General features: G+C 36.1%; 1 long non-coding RNA gene across 1 annotated transcript; it reads right to left on the bottom strand.

Annotated features, from left to right (window-relative positions):
- Window positions 1–9317: 9317 nt before the first annotated feature.
- LOC131199866 (uncharacterized) lies at window positions 9318–24652 on the bottom strand. Its single transcript, XR_009155458.1, has 3 exons — window positions 24586–24652; window positions 10361–10422; window positions 9318–9749 (listed from the first exon to the last, which is right to left on the bottom strand). It is a non-coding gene; the product is annotated as an uncharacterized LOC131199866 (long non-coding RNA).
- Window positions 24653–26163: the final 1511 nt, after the last annotated feature.

Here is a 26163-nt window from a genome sequence, read left to right as displayed (position 1 = left end):
CATCACATTGAAGAGAAACATCTTTTTATTATAGATAAGGGCTGTCAAACTCCTTGCCCCCTGACCGGATGCATCATACGCTGGCCTCGCCCATGCCTGGTTTAGCAAAGGGGAAAAAAGTCCTGATACATCACGTGACACAGCCATGACAATGTGACTTTGACACCACTGCTATAGATGTTTAATTGCTATTATTTTGTCAATTTCTGTTCTTTAGAAGCATTGCTTATGTATTTCATTTTGCTAGTTATATTTTTATAGCTGCATGTTAATTTAAGAGGAGCACTGGGTGTTATATATACATTCATCCTCATCAAATTATGTTATAGTCATACCATTTTCTATGCTGTATATGATGGCAGGAATATGAAAATGTGTCCTTGTATTGACTTTTGATATGAAGCTTTTGGTATGCATAAAGGAGCATGCCTTGTTCTGAGGAACTTTATCTTTGGAGCAGTTCAGACTTAGGATATTTCCATTTCAGAAAATGATTATCAGATTCTCAAAGAATCGTTTACTAATTTATTAAGGTTGATTCAGGTATCTCCAGATATTTAGTGTAATTCTATGTAGGAAGTTCCATGACTATTTTCCTTGGAATATACAAAAAATGAAGAATAACCTTGACATATGTTTCTCTTCACAATGATATATTTGATGCTACAGTTGAGCATGGCTCCTCATACATGTTCATCATGTATGGAGCATTAATTCTGGTTGACAGCTCATAATATCAACCAGAAGTGGTTGATGTTTGGGTACGTGGCATTTCTATATAATGATTAGGACTTGATATCCCAACTTTGTTGATAAAGGGGATTGATCTCTCTCTAATTCTGTATGCAGGTACCAGTGGTCTTTGTTTAGTGTTTGTCATTTAACAACCACTTACAGTTATGACAGTGATGAAAAAGTAACTTTACAACAAATCTTTACTTTTATGATCATCATAGGCTTGTAAAGCAAATGAAAGCTGAAGTAAGATAATAAGCACAATTGTAGTTTCACTTAGTGGCTTCATTTAATGACTGAGTTGTCAGTTCCAATTATAATCACTAAAGGAGGACTTCCTGTAATAATTTACAGCAATTAATAAATAATATAACTATGTTCTCATTTCTAAGTTGCTTAGATTTACCACTTCAGCCTTCTGGGTTCATACTAGCTGATTATTCTCTCTGTTTTCAGTCGCATAATGCATTCACTCATGTTCTCTCAGGTTTTGTAGGATTATGCTCTTTGAGATTACCCTCATTCTACAAACCATTTTTTTCAAACAGGAAACCCCATTTTTAATCAGACAAAGACACAACAATGGAATAACTGAAAGATTTTAAAACTCACAGAGAAATATTAATAATCATTATTACTATAACATAAATTATTAATTACTTAATCCTTGTGAATTCTGACAAAAGTACTTCTGCACCACAGAAATGTGTAGCAAAACTGGCCCCAGCAGGTCCACCCCCATTATCTGCTTGAAATGAATTTCGTTCCATAAAATTAAATGATACAAAAATCAGTTTGCTTTCACTATATATTCATCCATCCATAGACAAACTGTTCTCTGAAGCTTAGGTAACAATCTTGCATGTTAAAACTTTGCATTCAGCACACAGAGAGCGTCATAGTCTTTCAAAATATATCTGAGTGGGTGGGGATAGGCCATGTTGAGTAATATCAATGAGATTCCCAACTACTTTGATGAGATTTATTCCATCCAGCATTATTTTTAGAAAGGAACAGAGGATTGTAGTCAGCAGTATTTGATATGTTAGTTGCAATCATCATATTAAGTTCATTTGTTATTTATCCCCTTCTTAATTTTGATTAAGAAATATTAACTCTTGCTAGTTTGTTTCAGGCTAAAAGCCAACATCCTATGCACCTTTTCCTACTTAACCTGCTTACCTAAATATCTTTTAGTGCATCTAATTTTGGTCATTGAGTATACACTAAGAATGCAAGTATTATTGTAGAAGATAATAGATAGATAGATAGATAGATAGATAGATAGATAGATAGATAGATAGATAGATAGGCCGGCTTGATAAGAGTATTAAAGTGTACCATTTCTAGTATTAAAGTGGAATTCAGTGAACACAATGTTGAAAAGACAAGAATTAATCCTGGTTCCTCTAATCATGTGCCATCAAGACATGTGGGCTACAGTATAGGAAGCTGGCCATGGTTGACAGGAGCCAAAATATCTATCTGACAGTATTAGATAAGGGAAAGCTATGTTAAACTAACCCAAATCCATTTCTTGTATTTCAACCAGTTTTTCTTTTATTGTATCTTCATTGTGCAGACAGTTAACCTAATTAGGTTGCTTGTTTGTACAGTGAATGGATAATACATTTGAAAATCCAAATCTTAATGCACTGATATTTGGAAGATAATCCATCTAGAATGTCTTTTTTTTTTTTACATTTATATCCCGCCCTTCTCCGAAGACTCAGAGCGGCTTACATTGTGTAAGGCAATAGTCTCATTCTATTTGTATATTTATATACAAAGTCAACTTATTGCCCCCCCAACAATCTGGGTCCTCATTTTACCTACCTTATAAAGGATGGAAGGCTGAGTCAACCTTGGGCCTGGTGGGACTCGAGCCTGCAGTAATTGCAGGCAGCTGTGTTTAATAACAGGCTATCTTACAGCCTGAGCCACACCGTGGCCCTGTCTTCCATATGATATAAACTAAGCTTCAGTTTGAACAAAGAAAAAAGGAAAGAGACCAGTTCTTAAGACAGGATTTACAATGGCATTAAAGGAAAATTCCTTTAATTCACAATTCGCTCAACCTCTCTTAGTAAATTTTAATAAATTAGCTTGAGAAAGAGCTGTGGGGGATGTCTGAGGAGAGACAAGGTAGGAGGCAGGAGCAATATAAATGCTTAACTTCTAAAGCAATTCTTCAGTTAAGATAAACTGACCAAGAGGAATGAAATATTTTTTGAGATGGTATTCATTTTCTGACTGCATTGCTTTGTATAGTGTGTGTGTGTGTGTGTGTGTGTGTGTGTGTGTGTGTGTTCTCCTTCCTTCTCCTGAATAATCCAAATATTTCCTAAAACTGCAAGTCCAAGATACTTTGTTTTTCACATCTAAAATAATGGAAGAAAGTATGATAAAATATTGATGGTTTAAAAAGAAAGGCATCTTTTGGACTTCATATATAATATAAAGAATGAGGTAGAATAATGGCAGAATAAATGTCCTATGGAAGCATCCAAGGTCATATTTGGATGTCCTGTGAATTTTAGATTTTGCTATTGCTGTTTATGGCAGGGGTCCCCAACCCCTGGTCCATGGACTGGCATCAGCCCACAGCATGCCAGAAACCAGGCCACACAAACAAGTGAAGTCCGATTTGGGGGGGTGGTGCAAGCAGCACATGAAACTAGGCCCCCTGCAGTCTGTGGAAAAGTCTCTTTTCATGGAACCAGTCCCTGGTGCCCAAAAGGCCACTGGCTTATAGGATTGACTTTTGCTTCAACTTCTTATCTGTATTAAAGGGGAAATGCCTTGTATTTATTAGGATTCTCATCTTGATTAATGGTCCTGGTACTGCTACAATGCCAATAACAATTAACTGCCAGGCTGGGAGGAGACTAGATTAGTAATGCTAATGTGAAGCAAAATTGGAAGAGACTGACTGTTCACTAGGGAGGGGAAATCAGATTAAAATGCAAAATGAATTCTGGCAAAATTCTCTGAATCATTGTGTGACATACATCAAGAGAAGTGAGATCCATTGCAAAAGAAGATGACAATATATATAAAAGAATGATTGGATTTATAAAGTGCAAAAGGAAATGATTGGGTAGGTAGCTGTGTGCTGGAGGAAGAGCCAGGAAGGATTTATGACATAAAATGATAAAAGCAACATAGGTTGTATTTAGAAAATGTCTCAGTAACAACCCCCATAGTTAAACTGGGCATAGTTATTATGAAAATAATATCAAGAAAATGAAGAAGTAGAAAAAAGAATGCATATCGATCATGAAATAATATGTGACTATTCTAAAATATGCAACAGGTTTTATCTGCTGCTGTTCAATATTAACTCATATGAATATTTTGGTAACTGGTACCTTTGTGTAAAGCAACAATGTTGAAAGGAAGTTTGCCCTTATTCCATAGTCCACCAGAGCCTATCCGCAGTTGCAATCAATGCTTCTTTAACACTATACTTGAGAGATAAAATACAATCAATGCTCTTTTATTATACTTGAGGGGTAAAGTCCGGAATAGCTCAGGCTGGTAAAGCCTGTTATTAAGAACACAAAGCCTGCAATTACTGCAGGTTCAAGCCCGGCCCAAGGTTGACTCAGCCTTCCATCCTTTATAAGGTAGGTAAAATGAGGACCCAGATTGTTGGGGGGGCAATAAGTTGACTTTGTAAAAATATACAAATAGAATGAGACTATTGCCTTATACACTGTAAGCCGCCCTGAGTCTTCGGAGAAGGGCGGGGTATAAATGTAAACAAAAACAAAAAAGTCCAACTGAAATGTCCCAGATTTCCTCAAGGGTCTTCTGTGGTTGAAGCCCCTCTATTTTCACCACCACTCTTCTAAATGTTAGTGTTAGAGATGGTTAAGTTAAATTAGAAAAGTTAATGTTAGAGATGGTTCAAAAACTCTGCAACAATGCTTGGTCCAGAAATTTTTGGGAATAAAAATTATCAATTTTTTTTAGGTCAGATGGAGACCAAGCCCCTCTTAGTACTACCATTATATTCCAATAGGAAATTAGCGTGCCAGTTGAATTACTCAACAAAGGCTTGGAAAATCACCAAATCCTTCTGGAAACCAAATAAATCCAGCAGGTCCCTAAGATGAACTAATCAAATAGCCCAATTTCCTTCAGAGAGAAGAGAGACAAGACCAGAAAGCTTCAGGCAACTAAGAGTAATCTAACCCATAATCTGAGAAAGAAGTTTATTTGCCATCTTTAGATCATATTGTACTTGCCCCAAGGCAAAAAACAAAACAAAACAGGTGTGGTATCTGACCAGCTACAGTATATGTATATACACATGTCATATAGTATATGAACAAGTATGTTATCATGGTGGTCATAAACCATAAACTCCCAAACTGTATCATGCTCTACATCAATTGGAGGGTAAATTGAAGTCTCCCAAAAATAATTGCCTAAGGAATTTCATTGCCAACTTATAATAACTGTTTTCTAGTTTCCAACTTCACAATAAATATCTCACATCAGGTCATTTGGGGAAGCCACCAGAGCTTTGATGTAATGCTATGTGGGAATGACCTTGGGAGACTGGGTAAAGAGATGCTGCCAAGAGATGCTATCAGATAAGAGCAGCACAGCTTGCAGCTGGATAGTGTCTGTTACGCGACTCAGAATACTTTCCTAGTTTCTTTGGTTGTAAAGGAGGCAAGGATAAAAATGTACTTTCATACTTACAAGATTCTGTTAATGTAGCTTTACAGTAAAGTAGCATTAGTTCATCTGATCATGTTTTCTATCAGCCATAAGGCAAACATTCCTGGATGACAATAGCCACTTTATTTCCTTTTCCTTGCAGTTATACTTGATGTCATATCTGAAATATGACACAATCATATCAAGGAACCAAAATATATCTGGATTCCAGTACATGTCAGGTTTGTTCATTCACAGTAATATCATAGAAGAGGGAAGACATATTATAGGCAAACATGTAAAATAATACAAAAATAGTAAGGCATGAAGAAGTTGGACTACTTCATATTAAAGAGCAAAAATTGAACTCTAATAACACAATCTACTCAAACTGGTTCTGGGATAAATGCCAGAAATGCTATTTTTCCAAAACTGTCATTGAAGTAGTACTGGCGCTCATGGTTTTGTTGAAATGCCAAGTATTTTTGGGGATAAATCCTTATTCTCGCCACAGGATTACTCTTTCTAATTATAAAGCAGTGAGCCAATTAAAACCCATGTACAGTTGATGAAGTATCTCTTTAAATGGAGCTACACCTATATAGGTTTTCTAAAATAGCGGCCTTCTGGCATGATTTTAAGTAACATTACATTCAAGTAGGCAAGGTCACACTGGTCTTAAGACAATCTGTGCACTGGTGGGTATAAGGCATATTGTGCAGCCCTCAGTTAAATTTTCCTTAGGTTATTTGGACTATCTTGCTCCCTTATAAATCTATTTATCATTATCTTAATCATAATGTGGACCCAAATGCTTATAGCATTTCCTAATGGAAACAAAATGACCCAATTTTTAAACACTACATAGATAAAGAAGATTCTGTTTTATAGAAAGTTTTGTATTGATTTCTTAGTGTTCCTGAATTTTTCTTTTAAAAAGATACGTCATGTCAGATGGGGAAGGCCTTGTGGGCAACACTGCATCAGTCTGTATGTACATAATACAGTGTGTACAATGAAAACATGAAAATTGATTTTATCCCATTCAGTTCCATCTCTTTTAATCAATTACCATAGAAAAGCAGAACACTGAATGCTGAATGTTGAGCTATTTCATTCCTGTGGGCAATAGTTTATTGGCACAGTTATGTATTTGTAATTACCCTTTTCAGAATTTGCAGTCAGATTATGTGTTTTTCTCTTGACCAGGCAGGAAGCAAGGAACATGGTGTTCTTTTTGAATCAATTTATTATTTGGCCCATCCACTTATAGGTCAAATCCATCAAAAATACATGTTCTCCTTCCCCGCCTTTTCCCCCTTTTCAAACTCTGCGTCTCAGAAAACTTTCATGGGCTCCTGCTAAAGGAACTTTTTCACAGAAGATATATAGCATGTCACACCAGCTTTGTTAATATATAAATGATGTTCTAAGAACTAAGGGTTTTTCATTAGCACATTAATATATGCAATTAAATTATTTTATATTTTTCTTTTCTTTTTACAAATCCGTATTTGCCTTCTGTTATCAGCAAAGGGAGTCATCTCCTCATTCATTTGAAATTTCAGGCTTACGATGTTATCCAGTACAACCTCTTCCGATAAAAATTAACCAGCTTGGGGAGGGAAGTAGCCTCAATAAGGTTTCATAATAGCACATGTGCAATTAGATGATGGCTACATAGCCATCTGAAATATAGCATAGCCTGAATCAGAATTTAGGAGTACCAGGACTCTAATTTAACAAATCAGGTGGGCCATATATTTCCCATACCTGTCTTATCAAATTTATAAAACACCATTTTATTTTTGCTAATTTTGGTCATCACATTTCGCCAGCAGGATACCATACTGTTTGTCTATATCCTTGGAGGGAAGGTAGATGGGTCTGGATCTTTGGATGGGAGCTATATTGACAAAGGCAATCTGAACAATTCTGCTTTCCTGTAATCACACTGAATATAGGAAATTTAAACCTATGCAATTCAGTTCCAGTGGGGAAAATTATGTTTTAATCATCCAAAGGGGGATGGCATCACAGCTTTTTCTCTCTCAGTTACTCAAGGGGGTTATTCTTCATCCAGATTTAAGGTGGAAACTTGAAATCAACCCCTCTGTCCTCTGGATTTTAGTTCCTAGTGAGCAAGTCATGGAAATAGAGGTTTCCCCAAGTGAGGGATGAGTGGCATGACAGGGAAGCAGGCTCTTCCATCAAGTTTGTAGCTGTGTCTCAGCCTAAATTTATGGACATTAGAATTGACTTCCCCATTTGTATTGAACTTTTAGGATTGTAATTTCTTGTTCAGTTAAAAAGCAACTTTCTTTGGATACAGATAAGTGTTGTTGTTTTTTTGCTGATTTTCATTATTTCTGAGGTTATGATATTTAGAAATGTCTGAGAACTTTACTGATTTTTGCTTCCCTGGCAAAAACCTCAGAACTAAAGAGATTAAAGTGTTTAAACGGGAAAAATAGCTTTTCTTTTTGAAAGAGTGAATAGAAGGAACCCCTTGTGTGAGAAAGATATATCGTTTACCTATTAATTGTAAAAGAAAACTTTGAAAATCTATCAATTGTAAAACAAAACCTTGAAGATTGATTAGCAGAGCACAAGACGACTACTTTAAAGGAAATATAGGATTTATAAGGCTGTGAAGTGCTTGAACATTTTAACTCTTGGTTGGAATTAGAAATTACTACTGAAACAACTCCCTGTGGAGATAACTGAGATTCACTGGCTTTACAAATGATCATTCAAAAATTGAAAAATATCTTTTGAATTATCCTTTCAAACTGAAATACAAGGGATTTATCAGAATTTCTTCATGGAAACTGCAAGTGGACTTGAAAGATTATACAAATTTCAAGACAAGTGGAAAAGATACTAGAAAAAAACTGGTATCAAATTTTTATTTATGAGATTTAAGAATGGGGAGGAAAAAAGAAAAATATAAAATTAGATTATCTGATTATGGTTAAATATCACAAAGCCATAAACCAGGGTTTTCAAAATACAATGATTGAATTAACGTGCCTACCGTTCCTGTCCTATTGTTTTTCTTTTCTTCTTCTATATATATGCTTATACCTCCTTATATTTACCCATATATGTTTATATACTATATAATCTTTTGTATGATTCCTACATATATTGTTGTGACAAAATAAATAAATAAATAAAATAAATAGGTGAAGTTTACAGTTGGCTCCAAAATATTCATTACAAACATATCCTCTAGAATAAAATAAACTGTAGTTTAGAGTTCTTTGTTTGTTGAGATATAACTTTCCTGTGAATTATTGATCACCAGGTTTTCTTCAAAATAATTCTTTCAGCTTACTTGTCAATTTATATAAAAAAATAAAACTATTTATGTAAAATATAATGTATATAGTCCTAGGATAAAAACACTTGGATTTTCAATATCAAATCAACATTTGATTCAAACATTCTATGAATGAATCAGAATAGAATCATATAGAAGGAGGGTTGTTGTTGTTTTGTTTTTGTCCCCCTCCCCAGTTTTTTCTTGCTTCAGAGGTGTGTGGAGAAACATGATGACCTACAAATGAGCCTTAGATTCAATAAACGTGTCTCTTATTGCTTGCAGTGTCTTGTTAATATAGGCAGCAGGATGCATTATAGGTAAAAAAAAATTAAAACAAAAAATCATCAATAGAATATCAGTGAAAAGGGTAGTGAGTTGGAAGCAAACATAGGAGAATGAGAAGTTATATTGTCTCTGATAATGATGTGATAGATTGCCTAGAGCAGTGGTTCTCAGCCTTTATAGTGCTGCGACCCCTTTAATACAATTCCCCACGATGTGGCGACCCCAACCATAAAATTATTTTCGTTTTGAATTTATCACGCCTGAAGTCAGACATAGCAATCTGAACTGCTTGCGATTGCCTTGAGGACGGAGGCATTAAAGCGGAGACTCCTCCCCTATTATGTTTATCGCGCCTGAAGCCAGATTAGGCTAGCGATTGGGAATGATTGCAGCTGGCTTGAGAGGGAGACATCAGAGGAAAGATTTCTCTCTTTTTTAATTCATCGCGCCTGAAGCCGAATTCGGCTAGCGATTGGGAATGATTGCAGCTGGCTTGAGAGGGAGACATCAGAGGAAAGATTTCTCTCTTTTTTAATTCATCGCGCCTGAAGCCGAATTCGGCTAGCGATTTGAAGAGCCTGCAGCTGGCTTGTGGAGTCAACCATTGGAGTGTGATTCTTCGACTCGCAAGTATACTTCCCATATTTCCGATGGTCTTAGGCGACCCCTGGCAAATTGTCATTCGACCCCCAGCGGGGTCCCGACCCACAGGTTGAGAACTGCTGGCCTAGAGAATAAAGAACATACTTTGATCAGCTTGGGGAAGCTTGCCTCATGCTTCATTTTCCTCCAAGCTATTAGTAAAATATGTAGGCAGGAACCATAGATTATATCAATTAGCAATGCTTATCAGAGAACAGTTTGCTAAGATCACATTTCTCCTCAGAATCAGAATAATGAACTTGTGATGTGGAGCTTTATTTAAACAGGTATAAACCTGTTTTCATTAAAATCTTTCAATTGCATTAAAAGGATTTTTCTCTGCTTTTATATATTTGCACTTTAATGACTATGTTGTTTTATAGTATATACTGTACATTACAGTTTTTAAACTGCTAAGTCCTGCTATGCATTCATGTACAATTAAATAAAATAGTCTATTGCTTTGGAGGAAAAAAACTTTAGTGCTCTTCTTAGTTCTCCTAAGATTTATTTCTCTGGTAATCTGAAATGTAATATGTTAATGCCACATGCCAGCTGAGCAACAAGGGCCTCTTTCAATGTCAGAGACTGAGCCGAAACAGAGAAATTGAGAACTCCTTTGACGTCAGCCAAGTTGCTATAGGAAGTATCAAATTAAACTGATAGTTATCACCAGCACGTGCATACATCACAGACCTTCTGATGGCTTTTGCTGTCCTATGTTTTCAGTTAGCTGATGCATCTTCTTCCAGGCTATTCTATAAATTAAAAAAAAATATCAGAAAATAATTTTTCTTCTTACCTGCTTTGGTCTATGAGTAAATTCTTGTCATCTATAAAAATATGTTAAGATTTCTGGCACTAAAATGGAAGACAGCCAATGGAAATGAACAAAGTTCTGAAGGAACATTTATTTCTAACGAATCATCATCTGGTGAGGTATAGAGCTTCTAGAACCAGAACACACCATCAAACACTTCTCAGCCTCCTGAAATATTTCCTATTTCAACTTTTGGAGGTAATTACAGGCCTGCATAGAACCAATGCACAAAATGTATTGCCAGAAATATTTACAATGCTGACAAATAGTGCTAAAACTGGGACCAATTCAACTCTTGAGACACAAAGTATAACAATGTCACTTGTACATCTGTCCTCAATGTTCTGCCTTTTCTTCTACCACATATCTGATAGTTTCCCCCGGGGTGAAATCTAAAAATTTTCCCTACCAGTTCTGTGGGCGTGGCTTAATTGGTGGGCGTAGCTTGGTGGTCAGATGACTGGGTGGGTGTGGCCAATAACAATAAATAATAAAAATAATAAAAAAGTATAAAAAACAATAAGAGGCACCAAAAACCAACTTTCACACTTTACACACACACACAACACAACACAACGGATTCACACACAATGTAAAAGCAGCTGCACTTCACACTTCACACTTCACACAGCCACAAAAAGCTCAAAAACCAACTTTCACACTTTACACACACACAACACAACACAACTGACACACACACAAAATACCACATACAGCTTTCTGAGATTTTGTGTGTTTGTGTAGTTAGAGTGAAACACTACAGAAACGCACCAAATCTCAGAAAGCTGCACAAATATTTTATTTTATTATTAAGCTTTGTGGACTTCAATTCCCAGAGTTCCTCAGCCAGCAAAGCCAGCCAGCATTAGTCGCTCGGTGATGAAATAGATTAGCTAAGTTTAGATTAGTTCTGTCTGGTGCTGAAAGTGAAACTGGGGCTTTCGGGCTGGGAAAAAAGCCATGTGTTTGATCAGTAATCAGGTAAGTGCCTTAGAATCTCTTAAAAGGAGGTTTTCTACATGTTTTCTACAGAAAACATGTTTTTTAAGGTTCTGCTGATGAGGAACTCAGGTGAGATTGCCAGAGGAGTCTTTAAAAAATTTTTTTTTAAAGTTTAAAGGCTCTGCCAATCTCAGCTGAGGGGCGGGATCCTCAAAGGCTTTTTTTTTACTTTTAAAGGCATGTTTCAGCTGAAGAAAAACCTGTTTTTAAAAGTAAAAAAAAAATCCTCTGCTGATGGTGCGGCTCAGCAGAGGTGGGGGGGGCGGAGCCAGGGATTTTTGCTACTGGTCCTCCGAACCGGCAGCCACCATTGCTACCGAATTGCGTGAGCTGGTCTGAACCGGGAGCATTTCACCTCTGGTTTCCCCCCCAGCTGTCACTATATTACTAATGTAATGTTCTAAATATACCATACACTTTAGTGGGCATTGAAAACTGTAAGCAATTACAGAACTAGGCACAAAAAGGAGGAAGTGCATGCAGAAATATTAATAAAATCTTAATGAATGGGACATAACTGTGAAAAAAGGTTAGAGAGAAGGAGTGTCATGAAAGAATTACGGAAATCAAAACCAGATTCATCTATAGATTCCACTTTTGACTGATGAGAAGTTCCAGAAATGCTAGTGCTTATTTCTTTAGAAGAAGATAATCTATAAGAGAGTCGTAGCATTAGCATTGCAATCCTTTTTTTCTCCTGAAAAGGTAGAGGGAACCCTAAACCTAGAGGGCTTTCAGCAAAGCATAGTGAAGACAGTTCTCTTCCTTTGTTTCAGTTCAGAACTAGCACAGAGTTCTTATTACAAGTAGTCCTCGACTTACAACATTCGATTATGACTATTCAAACCTTCAGTGGCATAGGGGGTGGGTGGAATCGCTTTATCACCAATCCTTGCATTGACATTGGTTCCTCTGGTCACAGGATCAGAATTTAGCAATTGTCATATATTTACAACAGTAGCAATGTCCCAGGATCACATGATCTCCCTTTGCAACTTTCCCTACTGGCTTCTGAGAAGCAAAGTCAATGAGGAAGCTGAATTTGCTTAATAACTATGGGATTCACTTAACAACTGTGACAAAAAAGGACTAAAAATTGGATGCAAATCACCTTGTTTAGCAGCAGAAATTCTAGTCCCAATTGTGGTCATAAGTCAAAGGACTATCTGAATATATAGAAGTGTTGCTTCCCAATCCCACTGAACAGCAATAGAAAGAATCATCATGCCATCACCGACCTTTCTACTTCCTAGGAAAAACCTATCACCAGAGTGTCAGGATTTCCAGTGGTAGAAAGTGATTATCTGGGAACTTCTAACAGTCAGAAATATGAGAGCAACCAGTTCTCACTCTGTAGGGTGTATGGGATGTGTATGGAAGACATTGGCAAATCTTTAAATGGGGTAAGGCAGCAAAGTATTTTCAGAGAATGTCCTCCAGCATCAAGAGAAGAATCATAATATATATATATATATGTCTTTGGTTATTCAGGTTTTCTCCCATGTAAAATTGGAAGTGTCTTGGTGACGTTTCGACGAAGTCTCATTCATTCATTCATTCATCTCATTCATACAAACACCCACGAAAACCTCAGAAAACAAATATATATATATATAATCATAATAGCAATGCTAGTCAAGGAGTTTTCTGTCAAAAGGTTTTTTGCCACGTTACAAAGCATAAATATTTAGAATTTGATAGTGCTTTGGAAATAAACTGGCTTCCACTCCTTTTCTAAGCTACAGGATGAGTCTAAGATAAACCACAGCTCAAACCTTGCTGGTAATTCACTTAGTTAGCAAAACAGCATTCACACTTTCTCAAAAGCACACCTTTGTGAAAGGTGATGCAAACTGAAAGTGATTGCCAATGAGGAAAAGAAACTTCTGCTTTATGGCTCAAATCTCAGATGAGTTCCCAATCTCAGAGTAAGAATACCCTTTAAAAGGTCTCACATGGAAAACACTCTAAAGATGGGTCTACTAAGATATTTTGGGAATACACAGATTATCTAATGGCATCTGGCAGAATCCCTTCAGATACCAATAAACACTTCTGAGATTTTGGAGAATGTCTGCTTCCGGTGTTTTGGGTTTCAACTTTCACTAGCTGCACCAATATGGCTAATAGTGAGGGACAGTGAGAGTAACAATATGTCAACTATCCAATTAGCGAACTCAAAACAAGGATACACTCTTGGGAGAATTGAATCCCCCAAAGTAAAACTTTATTGGATACATCATGTTGGTACTGAAGAAACTAAACCAGCTCTGGTTTCCCATGCAAATGCTTGTCCAGTTAAACAATCCTTTCTCCTTCTCCCCACCCCTGGTTGATCACATTGTCCAATTATGAGACGGTGTTTTGCTATGATCACATTGTACAATTATGAGACAATCCCTCTCTTTCTTAAGCACCTGTAATGGTGACCTGGCTGGCTCTAAGCTGTCACGATCTCTGCATACATTCCATTCCCCCCCACCAGTTCATTGGCAAGTTGAAAAATATTAGGTTTGAAAGCATTTTAATCTTGACACAGTAATCCATACATCTCAAGGATACTCTATAGAAGACTATTGCCACCAAACTACAGAACTCTTCAAGGCTTTAAAAATTTGTCTTTTCTAGTTGGGCCAGCTCTATCATTAAGAACAACAGAGTGGTTATTGCAAGTGGCAGTCCAACAATGAAGTACTGTAGGACAAACTTACAAGTACCTTGTTGCTGACTGGAAACCCTTTTGGGTGTCTGCTGCCCTCAGGCTGTGTATGCAGTCTTAAAAGAAATTTCAAGCATCATCTAGTTGCCTTTTGTATTTAGAATCGGAAAGGAAGTCTCAATTGGAACATTCTGTATCAGGAAGCTTAGAAAAATGAAGCTAACCTTTCGGTGATGATGTAGTGAGATGAGTCCATTTTTTAGTTTTCAATTCATTTCAGTTTAAAAAAAAACAGTAGTCAAATAAATTGAACATAGGTTCTATTGAAGAATTCTAATATATATCTGAAACCTGAAATATTTTGCATTCAAATTTGCCTTACAATTTGTTAGAGATCTTCCTTTTTTGCAAACAACAACAACAACAACCCTCACATTTATTTTCAGGATGCTTGAGAATTTTTAAAATCATTTTTTCCCAATTTGGTTTTTGAAAGGGCCACCACTTGCATTATTTCCTGTTATACAATTAGCATTCTGGAGCCTGCCTATGTTTCCTGACTTTAAAAGGCCTCATGGGAGAATTTGGAGTATGTTGTGTATGTTGGGGCAGACTGGAGAAATTATTCTGCGATGAAAGACAAGGCATATACACTATTTAGCTGCCTTAGGAATACAAGAACTCCAGATTCACCATTGAGAATTTCATAGGGAAAAGTGTTTCATAACAGAGATTGGGAGCTGGTAGAAAACTGTAGGCAAATTGTCTGCATGGCACTTAATGATCCTTAACCCTGTCATCACTACTCATAGTCTAATAAGTTTCATGATAATCATTCCAATTAATAAAAAAAGAGAAAAAGAGCCATCTAATATATGCTGAGAAATCACCTTTGTTCAATTCCTATCTTGCCTCCAAAAGGCTCCCTGGTTGCTTGATCATGGGCACTCCCAAAGTTATTCTAAATCCTCATGACTTATTCACGTGGCATGGAAGACTCTCCAGAACAGCTGAGTTGTTTTTAGGCAGAAAATAAACACATGTAGTGGTTTCACAAAATTATCTTGAAGCCACTCCATGGTAATAGGCAAGTAGATTATGTTTAAAGAGATGCACTCTTAGCATGCTGCTTCATGATTCTGAGATAAAATGCTGGGTGAGTTAATTAAATATTATTTTTCCCAGATATACTTCATTTTTTCTTTTATTAATTTTTTAATTTATGGGGGTGTGGGGTGTTATTTTTAGGGAGTAGTGGAGATTTTAGGATAAACAGCCTGGGAATAACATGAGATGAAGCAAAAAGATAAAGCAGCTAATTCTTCAAGAAGCTTGAAGAGAAGTCACTTCTCTCCAAGGAGTATTTCAACCAATCCAAAGATGCTTTTACCTCAAAACTGAACTCATTATAATGGGTAACTACTGCTTAAAGATGTCTTATAAATTATTTGAATTCAATGCATATTGATACAATTCTTATAGCAGATTCGAATCTTCTTTTTTCTCGTCTTTCCATCCCAACTGTCTAATTAAGATTTCTCTAAGAAAGAAATCTGTTCCCTTGGCTTTTCACAGAGCAATTACAGCATTTCAGCAAATTAGACATGCAAACATAGTGTTTACAAGAAAAAATACAATGTAATACTGAGCATACTTCCTAACCTGCCTATCAGGCAGGGCTAATCTGCAGAGATTTGAGGGTTGTAGATAGGAATGATATATGCCTTTATTAATTGCTTAGGAAGACTTTATGCAACCAAGAAATATACTCAAGACTCAAAAATCTCTAGCTGTTCATATTTAGTGTGCACCACATGATTCCTACTAAAGTTTAGTTCATCTTCCCCAATCTTCCAGCAGTGCTGAGAATGCAACTCACTGTTTTTATCCTTTGGCCACTTCTTTCAGAGCTAAGAGGTAGATTTTGCAGTTGCAAACACACAAACAATGAGCAAAACGTTTGAAGCAGTCCTTATAAGTGTGAAGTACCTATCTATGAATAGTAAGATCCATTGCATCTTTGGCAAGGTGTGCACATCTACTTTGAAGGATCTTGGTTCTCTTGCATTTAACTGCAAGCAAAATTGCTTCATTTAGATAGCACTTCCTGTAGAAATTTTAATTATTTGTACATAAGCATATACAGAGAACCAGGGTTAGCTTTCCAAGCAGCTTTAGGAACCTTACAAAAGACACAGCTGTTTAGTGATTCAAAGAGAAACCCTTTAATCATGCACTTTAGAGCACCTCTTTTAGATATAATTCACAACCCTAATAGTTACAATGAAGTAGGATAGTTTTTCAAGAATACTGGAACTGAGCTATAAGAGTTCTAAAGAGAATAGTCAGACATAGTTGGGGAGATAGATGTAGGACAAATACAACTTTATACAAGTCACACTATCTGTCATCATTTAAATTTTTTCAGTGTAAAATAATCAGGGATATAAAATGTCACTGGAAGAACAGATAGTTTACATACAAAATAATTTCTCCAATGAGTTATGTGACAACTGGATCATTTGATGATTAAGATTTAATCATATTATTTGTATAATGTTGCTGTATAAACAACTTGTGTGGTGAAGATAAGTTTATAAAGCATTAATGTGATTCTTCAAAGGAAGGATTTAACAACAAAACCAGCCTTATTGTTCTGTTTCATATTTCACCTGAGGCTACAAGCTCACACAGGCCCGACTTGTGACTAAGCAACACAGAGACTTGCATACAGTTTGACCTGTATGAAGAGAAATAAATATGTGAGGCAGCTTGTAGAATAATCTAGTCCTAGGATGTTCATTTGGAATAATAAGGACCAGGATTCAAACTCAAAGATAAATTTATAACAGTTTAGAATCTGAATTGTGGCACACTGTATGTGATAATGTTTATCAAGTTTGTGCAACGTATTTGTGGTCATTATATACGTGCGTATACATTTTTAAAATATTACATTTATATGCCAATCATCTCACTCTGAGAAGCTACTCAGACATTTTGTGTGGTTTTTCACAAGCATGGAATGAACTTTACAGGAAATCAAGACTAGTTTTAAGAACTGAAGCATGCCAAATTTCATAAAAAATGGTGGTGGAGATTTTGAACTACCCTCCCTTGGGTTTTGATGATGTTATTTTAAAAATTGCATAATGTTGTCGTTTTTGGACAGGTGGTAATGACATGTGCTGCAAAAATGGGCCCTTGCTGTGCACATTTCAGGTAGACAAATTGTGTGTGTGTGTGTGTTTGTGTGAGAGTAAAGGTTTGAAGGCATAATGATGCCCTCTCCAGTATATAATAGAGCTTAGTGTCAGAGCTGAGACTAAACCGAAGTCTAACTTATTTTTCCTTATATAGCTGTTAAATCAATCAGGAGGAAAAGACAGACACAAAATTTCTTTTTACTTCCAAGAATGGAAAATGTAAAACAGTGAGGAGAGCAAATGTTTAAATAAGGAATTTTTCTGGTTCTTTCCATTCCACTCTTGAATGCACTGTGACTGAAGGAAACCTGGCAATTTGATTGCTAATTCAATGTTCCTTTCCTCTCTCCTTGCCATTAAGATGTTTTATGAAAATAAATTCCCAAAGGGTTCCCCCACACCTCACACCCCAAGGAGGGCAGTTTCTAAGTTACAGGGATGCTGGTTCAATTTTGTGGTTATGGAAAGCCAGTTAGAGTAATCTAGTCTTTTACAAATGTGTTATAGATGATACTGAACTGGCCCAAATGGCTCTGCGTTCAAGGGTAGCAATGAGTCTGAACACAGTGCTGTTAAAAAGCTGAGTAAAGCCCCTATATCTCCTCTCATGGTTGCTATGAGCTATCAGGTATTTGAAATATCAGAAAATGAATTCCCTTGTTCCCCTTACCACAATTAGGATTGGCTATACCAGCTCCTCATCTTTGCATATCTACTGCAGGGCTGTCAAAGTCCTGGCCCACGGGCCGGATGTGCTGGCGACACCCACGCGCGGTTTAGCGAAGGGGAAAAAAAATCCCGATACATCATGTGACGCCGCCATGACACTGTGAGTTTGACAGCCCTGGTCTACAGGAATGGACATAGCTTTCCTTCAGCTCTTAAGTTATTATTAATTTTACAATAACAAATCAATTGCATTTTTTTTAAGTTAGAGATTTAAAATTATTTCAGCAAATTCTTTTTAATTTTAAAAACAGATCAGCCACCTAAAAGATATTGGTTGTGATTGCACACCAAACCTCACAGTCAAAGTGAAGCAATCTTAACCCATTTTTCTGGGTGTACACAATATACTGATCCATACTAATACTGGATGAATTTGCACACTGAGCAAGTTACATTTGTAATTCAATGTGATGTGCAAACACGGTCACTGAGTTGAGGAAAGCTGATTTAAATTAATGGACTGCTACCTCTTGGATAATATGCAAATAATTCCTAATGTTATTTTAAGATGTTGTGTGTGTATGTGTATCAATGACAAAGAAGGGACTCATGATGGGATGATGAAGTATGATGGAAAGAGTTTTCCATTGTGCTGCGCTGAGAGAATCAGCTGAACTTCAGTTCATTTATATATATTTAAATTAAAGAGTTATTTTTATTTTGGTCTTCTAATTCAAAATAAATTGCATTTAAAAATACATTTCATCCATATATCAGAGTGGCTCCACCTCAATAACGTAACAGGATAATTTAGAGGAATGTCACAGAGTTGGTTATATGTTAATAAGTGATTTCACTATCACTCTTTTCCTCTGTTCTGTTGTTTCATCAGATTCCCACAAGTCCCTAGAAATAATTTCTTTCAAAGCTTAGAGCAGGGGTCCCCAACCCCCAGGCCATGGACCAACACTAGTCTGCAGCCAGCCAGGAACTGGGCCATGCATGTGAGTGAAGCCCCATCCACGCACACATGGAATCCAGGCAGCACATGAAACCATGCCACCACCCTCTATTGAACCGATCCCTCGGGCCCAAAAGGTTGGGGGGCTCTGGTATAGAGACACACCAATAACACTCCACTTGTATAGACTACAGCTCCCAGCTAAAACCATTCAAAGTAGTCTTTGTCTACAGCCCCTTTAGAGAATGACAATTTCCTTTCATAAGCCCTTAACTTGCTAATAGAGAACCACTTAATCCAACACAACTACCACTTAAAAATAATAGAGCAGACCACAATAACAATGATCCTGCAGTACATCTAGATGCCAGTTCTGACCCCATATTTGCTGTCGTAATGCTATCACAGAATGTTATCATATTACATACATTAGGGGACAATATTTTTGCTCATTTACCAATGCCATATATGCGTTTCTCTCTCAGCAATTCTTCTATTAAATTTTATCTCAGACAATTCAACCAGTTTCTGACAAATATTTTAGGGTTATCAAATGTACGCTAGAAGTGACATGGCAGTAGAGAATTAAGGTTTTCTCTACATCTTTGCAGCTATCTGATAGTTTTCCAGATGTTTGCAGTCCTATCTTTGCCTTCCACAAAAAGATAAATGGACACAAATTTGAAATTTCAAATGACAACGTACTGAAACCAATAAGGGAATATTTTAATTTCCTGTGAAACTGTATCGCTATCTTCAAGGTAGCATCATGTGAAAAAAGGAACTACAAAGATTTAAACAATGGAATTCAAGCTCATTTGAAAAGTCATTGCTATTCTCATGGATTTAATATGAACCAAGGCTTTTTGGCACACTAAATTCCTTCACTTCAATGCTAAAATATCCATGTCAATTATTATGACAATTTCATGTTTAGTCATTTCCAAATTGCATATTTCACTTCTCTTTTTACTACTTCCTCCTTCTCCTAACTGCAACCACAGCTGTGGGTATATACTGTTTAAGGAATATAAGTCTTGTGCAATAAGTGATGTTTTGGTCTTTAAGGGTCAGAAGATTCTTGACTGCTACAGGACTGAAAATAATCTTTACCACTACTTTATTTAATACAGCTCTTTAAAAAGTCTTGGTTTAGGGGAGTTTCCTGTTTCCCATCTAAATTCTGTAGAAGAATTCACGGCCTCTGGTGTTAGATTAAAGCTAACTGATACCTTAAACACAGTCTAACAATGGTGCCCCTTGTATCTTCCATTACTTAACTGACAAGACATCAACAGAATTTTCTTTCAGGCCATCCTACAATTATATTAAAACTAAAAAATACATTCAACACTAAATAGTAAGCAATATAAGCAGATTCATTATTTGTAACTAGGGATATTAAAAACCTATGTAAAAACCTATGGACTACAAATCTTGATCTAGGTAAATCAATAGATGCAATATACATAGACTTCTGTAAAGCTTTTGACTCAGTAGTACATGATAAACTTCTCCTAAAATTAAAATCCTATGGCATTACACAACTGGATATCTGCTTTTCTGTCAAACAGACAACAAATAGTTAAAATTGGTAATGCTCTATCAAATCCTGTTCCTGTCAAGAGTGGTGTTCCTCAAGGTAGCGTTCTTGGACCAACTCTCTTTATAATATACATAAATCATCTTTGTGATCATATCTCAAGTAACTGTGTTCTCTTTGCTGATGATGTCAAACTTTTCAACACCACTGACAATACATCCACAATTCAAAAGGACCTTGATCATCTAATTGCTTGGTCTAAAATTTGGCAACTACAAATCTCAACCGGTAAATGCTCAGTCTTGCATATTGGAAGAAAGAACCCAATCACAAAGTACATGCTTGATGGACATTGCCTCGCAGATGACCCCCACCCTGTCAAAGACCTTGGAGTTTTTACATCTAACGATTTAAGTGCCAAAGCCCACTGCAACTATATAGCAAAAAAGGCTCTAAGAGTTGTTAACTTAATTCTACATAGCTTCTTTTCAAAAAAACACCACGCTACTGACCAGAGCATATAAAACATTTGCTAGGCCAATTCTTGATTGCTGCTCTCCTGTCTGGAACCCATACCATATATCTGATATCAACACAGTTGAGCATGTCCAAAGAGTTCTCCACTCCTCCGAAACCAATAAAATACCTTATTCCACCAGACTTGATATCCTGGGTCTAGAAAACTTGGAACTTCGTCGCCTTCGACAGGACCTGGGTTTAGCTCATAAAGTCATCCATTGTAATGTCCTTCCTGTCAATGACTTCTTTAGTTTCAATAACAATATTACAAGAGCTACCAACAGATTTAAACTCAATGTCAACCGCTCCAGTTTAGATTGCAGAAAATACGATTTCTGTAACAGAATTATATATGCTTGGAATGCATTACCTGACTCTGTGGTTTCTTCTCATAACCTCAAAAGCTTTACTCAAAATCTATCCATGGTTGACCTCACCACTTTCTTAAGAGGACTCTAAGGGGCGTGCATAAGAGCACAAACGTGCCTACCGTTCCTGTCCTATTGTTTCTTCCCCTATATATATATATATATATGTTTATAGTACCTTGTTTCTCCTCATATATATGTTTATATATTATATAATCCTTTATGCAATGCTTGTATATATTGTTACGACAAATAAATAAAAAAAATAAATAGATATAGAAAAAATATTTATTTAACATTTTAATGTATTTTTATTAAAATTGTAAAGAAAAATGGAAATAAAAAAATTATTGAAAATTAAATTTGAGTGTGACAGGGAAAGATTTAAGGGCATGATAACTAGGGGAAGAAGCGCTATGGCACGAGTGTCACGTTGCCATGACATGACGTTTCACAACATTTTTTCCCTTTGCAGACCTGGGGTGGGCATGGCCTGTGCATGATGCATCCGGCCCGCAGGCAGCCAATTTGACACCTGTGTTCTATGGTGCCTCACTTCCCTTGGTTAATGGTTAATCCAGGGCTGATGATCTCACTGAAGAACAGATGGGACAGTTTAGCTGTCTGCTAGATGGAATTCTTTTGCCTGGAGAACCTGAACAGGATGGAATTCAAGCAGATGAATTGTAAGAGTGGAGATTCCAGAGAGATGATAGTAGGTTGCTTGGATATTGATGATAGCTATGTGCAGGAAATTATGTGTTATCCCTAACCACTAGTCTATGCGAAAGTTGCCTATTTTTTTTCTATTGGTGCACCTGTGATGCAAGGAAATAAGAAAATCAGCAGGTGACAATTTCCCCATGCTACAAGAATCTTTATTAAATTCCTTCTTTATATAGAAACAAACTGAACTCGTTTGCACTTTTTCTGAGAAGATTTAGCAACCCTGTCTACTTTTTGATCTATCATTGTTATATCGTCTTTAGATAAATACTGATTTCTGAGTTTCAGCAGATGGTGCTCTGCAGTGTCTTACTTAAAATAATATTTATTTATTTTATTAAATCATTATATTATCCATTGCAATAAGTATCAGTGATGGATCATTGCAATTACTGCAAGTTCAAGTCCCACCAGGCCCAAGGTTGACTCAGCCTTCCATCCTTTATAAGGTAGGTAAAATGAGGACCCAGATTGTTGGGGGCAATTAAGTTGACTTTGTATATAATATACAAATAGATGAAGACTATTGCTTAACACAATGTAAGCTGCCCTGAGTCTTTGGAGAAGGGCGGGATATAAATTAAAAAAAAAAAATCATGATTAAGCATCAATAGAAATGCAAAACAGAGAAAATCACTGCAAGTCACAATGTAAATTAAAAAAATATGTATTGTTTTGTTTTAAAGAAGGTGTATCCTTTTATTCTGCATAAGTTCAAATCTCTAGGATTGTATCTTGATTTTAGTTCAATATTAAAACCAATTTATTGGTAAAATACATATGTTATAAACAATATTTGAAAAATCCTGTTTATTACCTTTGCGGCAATGTTTTAAGTATTGCATGAATTCTCTGCTTTCATTAAGAATTCACATAGATGTGTGGATATTGTATTAGCTTGGCAATAATTTTTATCTTTTCAGCCAAAGCATTTCTATACACATCAGCAATGGGCATAAACACAAGATTAGGCAGGCCTGTTTTCTGACATTTTAAGAACGAATTTAAGCAAAATCCTTCTTTTTAGTTTAAAATGGACCCAATTAGGCATGCCAGCAGTTCTTCTTGAAATTTAGTACAGAAACATTAAGGCTGTGCCCAATCAATTTTATCAGGTGTATCTTTCTATTTTTATTTTTTGAAAAAAATTAAGTTGACAAATACATTTAAAAAAAGAAGTAAGAAAAAAACTCCCCAGAAAAAAAGTCATAAGTAAAAAGGAAACATACAAAAATCAGAAAATTGGCAAAAAAATTGAAATGACATTGATATAACTAGAAGTATCAACCTGAAACTTGGAATCAGTGTTAAAATAAATGAAATATTAGGAATTAGGATGAAACAAGCAGCACTCAGACAGACAAAAATAACCCTGAATATATATTCATTATTAATCAAAACAGTTTTAACATTCACAGTCTTAATAGTCTACCATTTTATTATTTCCAACTCTGGAAATTATTGTTCTTAAATAGGTATATTATTTTTTATTAAATAAATCCTCAAATATTAATTTTTTTCACAATAATGTTAAAATCCATTATTTGCTTTCAGATAAAATGTCTATGTCATTTAATTCATATTATTATTATTATTATCATATTATCATATTATTACTCATATTACTCATATTCTATTATCAGTTCTAAAGTGTTTTTGAGTGGGTCTTAAGTACAACTTACTACTTAAGTACCCATACTTTTATGTTCTTAAGTGGATAATTTAATTCCTGGGTTTCTTCCTTGTCATATCTTACTTATTGATTTATTTACTTACTTATTTACTTATTTTCTGTTGCTGCCCAATCAAAAGTACATCTATTCAACGTGAAAGTAGGGAAAAGGAACATCTAGCCCTACAGATTTTGCTCAACCACAGTTTAAAAAATCTCCCACTATCTGGATTTGATTGACTGGAAGTTGTACAGAAATATTGGTATTATTACAGTTTTCCCACTGTGAGGAAGATGGGAGCTATGCCAGTGGATGGTCTCATCAGAAGAGCCGAATGAAAAGTGTCTATCCCATAAACAATATTGTGAGATGTAATTTATAGAAATCTATACTGGATTGGCCATTGCCTGGATCAATAAGGACCACACTAGATGTTAGAATTTCTTGATATCTTATGACAAGTGGGCTACAGGATTCAAGATTGTTGGCTGAGCAACCAGGGCCAGCAGCTGCAGGTCTACTGGAAGAAAGGTTTCTTATTCATTGCAAATATACAAAGACTGAAAACAAGCAATAATAATTTGCTATTACAAATCAAGTTCAATGAGAAGATAATATTTGAAAAAAAATTACATCTGTTCTGGAAAGAACCACATCTGGAACAAAATAACAGAACAAAGCAGATCAGAATTTATAGCACAAAATAAAGTATTCAAAGAAGCAGAATTAGAAGAACTGCAAAAGTCTACCCAAGACAAAGTGATTGAAGCCTTACCAGAAGTAGCCCAGGCAGGAAAGGTTGATTTCCAGAGGAATGAGAAATAGAGGAAGTTAGAATTGTTATTAAGCTGTTCTCATTCAAAAAACAGGCACCCTCTGTTCTACCTTGTCCTTAGAAAGAACAAAGTCTCCTAACCGAAAAACAAGAGAAGGTGAAATGTAGAGCATCTAGAGCAGTGCAAAAATATTTATATTTATTTATTTATATTTCATATTTCTTAACTGCCTGTCTTCTTCAGAGAGGGAGAATAATAAAGAATAGAATAAGGTTGCCTGCGCCACAAGTGAACTAGCACAAGTACGAAAAGATCCCATTCTGTAATATTGAATATAAGCACTAGCTCACTACAAGAAACAATGATGTATAGTGTGGCTGCAGTTAATAACTAAAGATCTTGAATATAAAGTCAATAAACAAGAAAAAAAAAAGCCAAGAAGTGTTCCACCAAGCTGGAAGATCGTGTTAGAAGAATAAGATCAACATGCTAAGGACAGATGCAAGCAAGCTAGAACAGATAAAAGAAAAGAAGCTGAAGAACATAAAGTCAAAATAACATTTGACCAACAAATATCACCCAAAGACAAGAAAGATCAAGGAAGCACTGGAAATAATTAAGCAGCAAATTACAGCCATAGCTAAGAAAATCAGCAGAAATGAAGCTCAAATTACATACTTCTGGCAGAATCTTCAATTTCAGTTAAATCAGAAATGTTTCTAGCAATCCATCAATGGAGTGATTGCAATGAACCAGCTAAGATCTCACAAAGAAGAAACAGTTAAGTTCAGAAAGCAATCAGCCCAAAGAAATACAATAAGAATTCAGCTTGGATAAAGGAGATGGAGAACAATCACAACAAAAAAGGCTGAAATGAAATAACTTGTAATAACAACAAAAATAGTGGAGAAAACGGCAAGGAAGATCAAGAAATAGTCAGCACCAGCTCTATTAGATCATGACATGTCAATTGGGATAAGGGATTATTCTGTTATTAACTACATGTTATGCAAAATGTGACATGTATAGCCAAAGAATGCTTAAGTGAGCAGCTGGAGAAAGTAGCTTACTGTATTTGTCCAGGTGAATACTAGGACTAGGATCTGGGCTGCAAAAACCTAGATTAACTCCTTGTTGCCATTAAGTGACCATCCAGATTGTTGCTGCCCTGTTTTGGGAGCTCTAAGGTGAATGACATCCCTTGAATTTTTTTGCAACTGATTGATATTCCATCCACTTGTATTCTCGTCTTTATTTTCTTATGCGCTCTTCTCCCCTTTGGTACCTTGAATATCTGAGCTCTTATAATTTGCAAAGTATCTAATTTTATAGAAAGAAAAATAAAAGGGACGGGGGGGCGGGGGGCGGGGAAGTGGGAGAGTCTGTACTGTACACATAGATTAAAGAGAGAAGTATTTCTCCTTGACCCAGGGAAGTGCTCCTGCATGCTACATTGGCTGCAGTTTAAAGAGCAGGCTGATTATCTCAAATACCAGGCCATCCTGGAACAGACTGAGTCACCCCCTCCGCCCTGTTCTCCCCAGTGGAATTAAGGGGATGCAGTCAGCGGCAGCTGC

This window comes from Ahaetulla prasina, chromosome 5 (assembly GCF_028640845.1).
Source record: "Ahaetulla prasina isolate Xishuangbanna chromosome 5, ASM2864084v1, whole genome shotgun sequence".
NCBI lineage: Eukaryota > Metazoa > Chordata > Lepidosauria > Squamata > Colubridae > Ahaetulla > Ahaetulla prasina.
This window is presented reverse-complemented; position numbering and strand designations above follow the sequence as displayed.